The sequence below is a fragment of the Coregonus clupeaformis genome, unplaced genomic scaffold, assembly GCF_020615455.1.
Source record: "Coregonus clupeaformis isolate EN_2021a unplaced genomic scaffold, ASM2061545v1 scaf0919, whole genome shotgun sequence".
In the NCBI taxonomy this organism is placed as follows: domain Eukaryota; kingdom Metazoa; phylum Chordata; class Actinopteri; order Salmoniformes; family Salmonidae; genus Coregonus; species Coregonus clupeaformis.
This window is the reverse complement of record NW_025534373.1, coordinates 156,501-162,257: the sequence shown is the minus strand read 5'-3', so window position 1 is coordinate 162,257 and position 5,757 is coordinate 156,501. Positions and strand designations below refer to the sequence as shown.

General features: G+C 42.5%; 1 long non-coding RNA gene across 1 annotated transcript; it reads right to left on the bottom strand.

The window, feature by feature from the left end:
* Positions 1 to 2,817: 2,817 nt before the first annotated feature.
* Positions 2,818 to 3,762, bottom strand: LOC123485974. Its single transcript, XR_006659203.1, has 3 exons — positions 3,661 to 3,762; positions 3,434 to 3,543; positions 2,818 to 2,949 (listed from the first exon to the last, which is right to left on the bottom strand). It is a non-coding gene; the product is annotated as an uncharacterized LOC123485974 (long non-coding RNA).
* Between the last annotated feature and the right edge of the window lie 1,995 nt (positions 3,763 to 5,757).

Genomic DNA, 5,757 nt, shown 5'->3' with positions numbered 1-5,757 from the left:
AATGGACGTTAGTTGTGAGGGCCGAGATGCCCATGCATATACTTTTGTTAAGCTACCTGTCGGGGATGCTATTCACGAGGACGTATTGTTCTGTCTCACGATTCTCAAAGCATGAAACTGTACAGAGGATGCGCTGCATGGCTATACTGTAGAAAAACAGATTCCATGGTAACGAATGGTAAAACAACAAAAAAAGACTTGACTTTCTGTGTAATGAAAAGAAAATGTGTCTCCCTTCCCTTTGTAACTGACATATTTGGGAAACTGAACGAACTGAACCGCAAGCATGCGTGGGGAATTACAAAAACATTCTACAGGGTGAGTGACCGAATCAGTGGATTCAGAGGAAAGACTTCTTATTGGAGAAATCTGTTTGACTGTGATCCTGCCTCAGTTGACATGCCTGTAAGTGAAATCGAAAGCTTATCGAGCCGTCTATATGACCCGAATAATGCAGATAACGCATTTTGGTTCCTCACTCAAAGGGAATACCCTGCCGTCTCCTTCTGAGCATTAAAACTCCATGGTACCCTTTGCCCGCTAATATCTGTGTGAGGCTGGATTTAGTGCACTTCGTCTGCATTAAAACCAAATATCGATCCAGGTTGGAAGTGAAACCGGAGATGAGGTGGGCACTGTCAACAACACCCCCTGACTTTGAGGGGAGCTCTGTCGCGACACTGCATCATTCCTGACTCACTTCATCTCATTAGGTGATGAGATAAGAGATATTATGTCAGACCACTTTGCTATTGACTGTCATAGCCCCACATTAAAAGTATGTGATGGTGAGTTGAGAAGACAATCAGAAATACTGTTAGAATGTTTTGCAATTAACTGTCATAATAAAAAAAGTAAACATAGGCTCTTAATTACAAAAAAAACGAATTCACATGTTTGGGGTCATGAGAGTTTTCAGATGGTGACGTGGGCCAAAAAAGTTTGGAACCCCTTCCATGGGTCAAAGTGTGGTCAGGGAAAGGGAGCCGAAGGCAGCTAGCTACTCACCATGAGCACAGCGAAGTTAGTGGTGTGATTACAGAAACATTGCAGGCCGTCTTCTGAGTGGTATGACTTTGGAGCAGCCATAGGTGCTCCAGTCTTTCAACGTGTAGTTCCACGACACGCAGGCAAAGTCATAGAGGGAGGCGTTGGGACAGCCCCCTGAGAAGTGAGAACAGAAACAAACTCTCTGTAAAATGGATAACTTAGATCAGGGTGTCAAACTCATTCTAGTGTCTGCTGGTTTTTGGTTTTTCCTTTCAATTTAAGACCTAGACAATCAGATGAGGGGAGTTCCTTACAAGAGAGGAAAAACCCACAGCCACTCGACCCTCCGTGGAATGAGAGTTTGACACGTGACTTAGATAATGGAACACTTCCCATTACGTTTCCCAGAGAATTTGGACCACTATGTGTTTACTGATTCCAAGATAAATCTTACTGTAGGCTTGAAGAGCATCTCAACATGCAACCTAGACACTTGTCCCAGGTTAGCAGAGAGAGATTACCCTTCTGTTGGTTCCTGAAGAAGCTGTGAATGCCCTGGACCTGAAGAACCGGTCGTTTTGGTAGAGCACAAAACCAATGGAGTAGTTTGTGTTTTTATTACGTAAAACTGAGTGGAGTGAGAGAAAGAGAGTGAGAGGGGGTGAAGAGAAAGAGAAGGGGGAGAGAGAAAGAGAGGGGGAGGAGAGAGAGAGATTGGTGTTCATCTCAGGACTTCATATACATGAGTAGCTTGACTTTGCCTTGTAGACTTATCGTGGACCCACATTACTTCTCAATAGTTCACTTATCCATATCCCATGTGACTCAATTTGGCATTGCTGACCTGATTTTGGCACGACCACAACGAGTAGTTAAGTGCTCTCGGTGAAAGCGCTACAAGGAAATTGAAGCTTGAGTTTGTATACTGTTTGCATACCAACATTGGCTCACCTGGTGGGAATTTTATGACAATCTGGACATCGGTAGCACCTCCTTTGTCAGCTATCAGTTCGAGGTATTGGTGTTGAGATTAATTCTGTCGGCCACAAAATTACCAAGAACTTCCTGGAGAAGGAGATTAATTTGATTTATAAATGTAAGCTGAACAACATAGTGTTACTTCTGCACTAGTCCGTAGTACAGGCCTCCTGTAGCTCAGTTGGTAGAGCATGGCTATTAAAGAAAAATGTAATGCACTCACTAACTGGAAGTCGCTCTGATAAGAGCGTCTGCTAAAATAACTAAAATGTAAAATGTAAAACAAATCAAAAAGACTTTTGAAAAATGAGAAGTTTTAACCAGTCTGTCAACACAGATATAAACTATCACTTTAAATGCCAGTATGTAGGTTCACTAGCAGTCCCACCCACCAGTCAGAGCAGTAAACTGGATCCCTACTGTGTCACTTGGTACTTGGACAGACTGGACTACCAGGTTAAGGCTGAACCACCAAGGACACATTATTCTGCTGGTCCAGGAAAACTTCTCCAGTGTCTCTGTGAGGCTGGGAGAGAAACACAGAAAAACATTAGTTTACATGCACCCATGCAGACACGCACAGAGACACACGTACACACATAAACTCAAACATATGTAGAAACACACACACACCCTCTGAACAGCATCACTCTCCTGTGTAATCTCCCCACTGGCATTCAGTAGCTGACTGATGGTAGTTACAGCTTCCACTGCGATATCCTGCAACATGATCAAAACCAGGGAATGACCCTCAAGTGTTCAAATCACTACAGTAACAACCTCCGTTTATCTCCAGAACATGTCGTAGTCACAACTTGATTCCAAAAGATGTTATACCTCTGTGATATTTACAGACTGAAGCAGCTTGTTAGCTATCTGAGCTGCTGTGGTGATGCTGTCAGCTGATAGCAGCTCTGGTTGGGAGGTCAGGATCTGAGTACTGAAGGCTAGCTGTGCTAAATCACCTGAACTGCTGGAGATCTTAATAGGGAAAGAGAATGATTTATATTTATTTTTTCAACAGAACATTGTATAAATGTCAGCAACATGCTGACCTGTGAGTACATTGGGATATTAAAATTGCCAATACTAACTATGTGGCTCAATTGGTAGAGAATGGCACTTGCAACGCCATGAGTTGTGGGTTCAATTCCCACACGGCAAAAGTATGAAAATGTATGCACTCACTAACTGTAAGTCGCTCTGGATAAGAGCGTCTGCTAAATGACTAAATGTAAAAATTAAAATGTAATCTAAAACACAATAAATAAATATAGAATGTTCCTCATCAACTGTTAAGCAGAATAAAGGAACAGAATACATGAGCTGAAGGTAAAAGCCAGTTGTTACTGATCTTCAAACTGTAAGATCGACTCCTCATAATGATAACTGTAACTGACCCAAAGAAAGAAGAACGCAAAATCGAGACTGGTCATAAATCAGGATCATAAGAATATTGACTTACATTTCCTTGAATGCCACTGAGGGTTAATTCACACTGCAGCTCCTGAGGAGGACCAAACATCGGAGAGCCAGTGTCATTCAAACATCTTGCTGAGGCTTCTGGTAAACCGGCTGGAGGAACAAAGACAAATAGATACTCAAGATTTTGTGTTACCTAATGCAACATTAATTAGAACTGTAACAGATGAATACATTTTTGTCATTTTTAGGTGAATAAAAGTAACATACCACTGGTTGTCTCCTCACCACACAATTGTTCTGAATAAGCAGACCAGCCAACCGTTGTTCTTGGGAAGGATAAATCAGCAATGATGGTGGAATTGCAGAAATTCCCCTGTCGAAGTAAAATGCATTTCCAACATGGACCAAATGTATGACTGCAAACATGAAATATACATTCTGAATGTGAGATCCAGGGAATAGTGTTGTGGACTGTGCATGTGACATCCAGGGTTGGTTATAGTAGTGTAGTGGTGTGTACTGTGAATGTGAGATCCAGGGTTGGGTATAGTAGTGCAGTGGTGTGGACTGTGCATGTGACATCCAGGGTTAGGTATAGTAGTGCAGTGGTGTGGACTGTGCATGTGACATCCAGGGTTAGGAGTAGTGAAGTGGTGTGTACTGTGAATGTGAGATCCAGGGTTAGGAGTAGTGTAGTGTGAACGTGAGTTCCAGGGTTAGGAGTAGTGAAGTGGTGTGTACTGTGAATGTGAGAGATCCAGGGTTAGGAGTAGTGTACTGTGACCGTGAGTTCCAGGGTTAGGGAGTAGTGAAGTGGTGTGTACTGTGAATGTGAGATCCAGGGTTGGGTATAGTAGTGTAGTGGTGTTACTGTGAATGTGAGATCCAGGGTTGAGGTATAGTGTAAGGGTGTGGATGTACCCTCTGAACAGGTCTCTCCGGTCCAATCATCAGGACAGATACAGACTCCACTCTGCAGCTCACCACCATTGATACAGACCAGAGGAGGGATTGTGGCAGTAGAGGTGGTGGTGGGGAGACTGGTACTGGTGATAGGGATAGAGGTAGGGTTACCAGTAGTTGGAAGTCCAGTAGCATTTCTGGGTAACCAGTAGTTGGAGTGTCAGGGGTTAAAGGGGCAGCAGTAGCTGGAGTAGTTAAGTCAATGGTGGTTGGAACGGCAGAGGATGTGGTGAGATCCCCCTGTAGCAAAGAGACTGCCCAAAAAATTAAAATAACTCTGTAAACCACATAAACAAGGGTACATAGTGTCAGTTGCTATAAGCTTAGGAGATGATCCAGACTGTTCCAGTTTCATTGTGTCTGCAGCAGTGTAGAAATGTTTTCTACTGTACTTTATGAGAGAAAGAAGTCATTATCACTGCCAATTAACGGTTGACAGTTGATAGCAAAAGGCTACTCTGTTATCAAATGTATCTAAGACCTGACAGTAGTCTATTCACCATCAAGTGTCTGCATTTAAAAAAAAGTCTGAAACAATGTCTTCGTAGACACTAACATATCCTTCGCAGCAAAAGGACCAAACATCAGTCAATCGCTGACTAAAAACTCAACTTTAAAATCCATAAACCAAACTGTAAATACTCTAAGGTCACATATTGGATATAATCAATAGATAAGTTAAATGCATCATACAACTTTGCACATCGTAAGTGAAAGCAATTTTCCTACACAGTTCTCAATCACACAAGAAAAAATTAACAACAGCATCATACACTGAGTATACCAAACATTAGGAACACCCCACCCCCACCCCCCTTTGACCTCAGAAAAGCCTCAATTCATCAGGGCATGGACTCTACAAGGTGTCGAAAGCATCCCACAAGGATGCTGGCCCATGTTGATTCCAATGCTTCCCAGAATTGTGTCAAGTTGGCTGGAAGGTTGGCGAATCATTCTTGATACACACGGGAAAGTGCTGAGTGTAAAAAACCCAGCAGCGTTGCAGTTCTTGACACAAACCGGCACCTACTACCATACACCGTTCAAAGGCACTTAAATATTTTGTCTTGCCCATTCACCTTCTGAATGGAACACAATCCGTGTCTCAACTGTCTCAAGGCTTAAACATCCTTATTTAAACTGTCTCCTCCCCTTCATCTACATTGATTGAAGTGGATTTAACAATTTACATCAAAAAGGGATAATAGCTTTCACCTGGATTCACCTGGCCAGTCTATGTCACGGAAAGAGCAGGTGTTCTTAATGTTTTGTACACTCAGTGTACATCTGAACATCTTAAATCACCCTGAATAAATCAAATATAGAGCAAGTCTTACCTGTGCAAAGACAGCCATAATCCATAGCTCCTTCATCTCTGCCATTTAAATACATGCAGTGTAA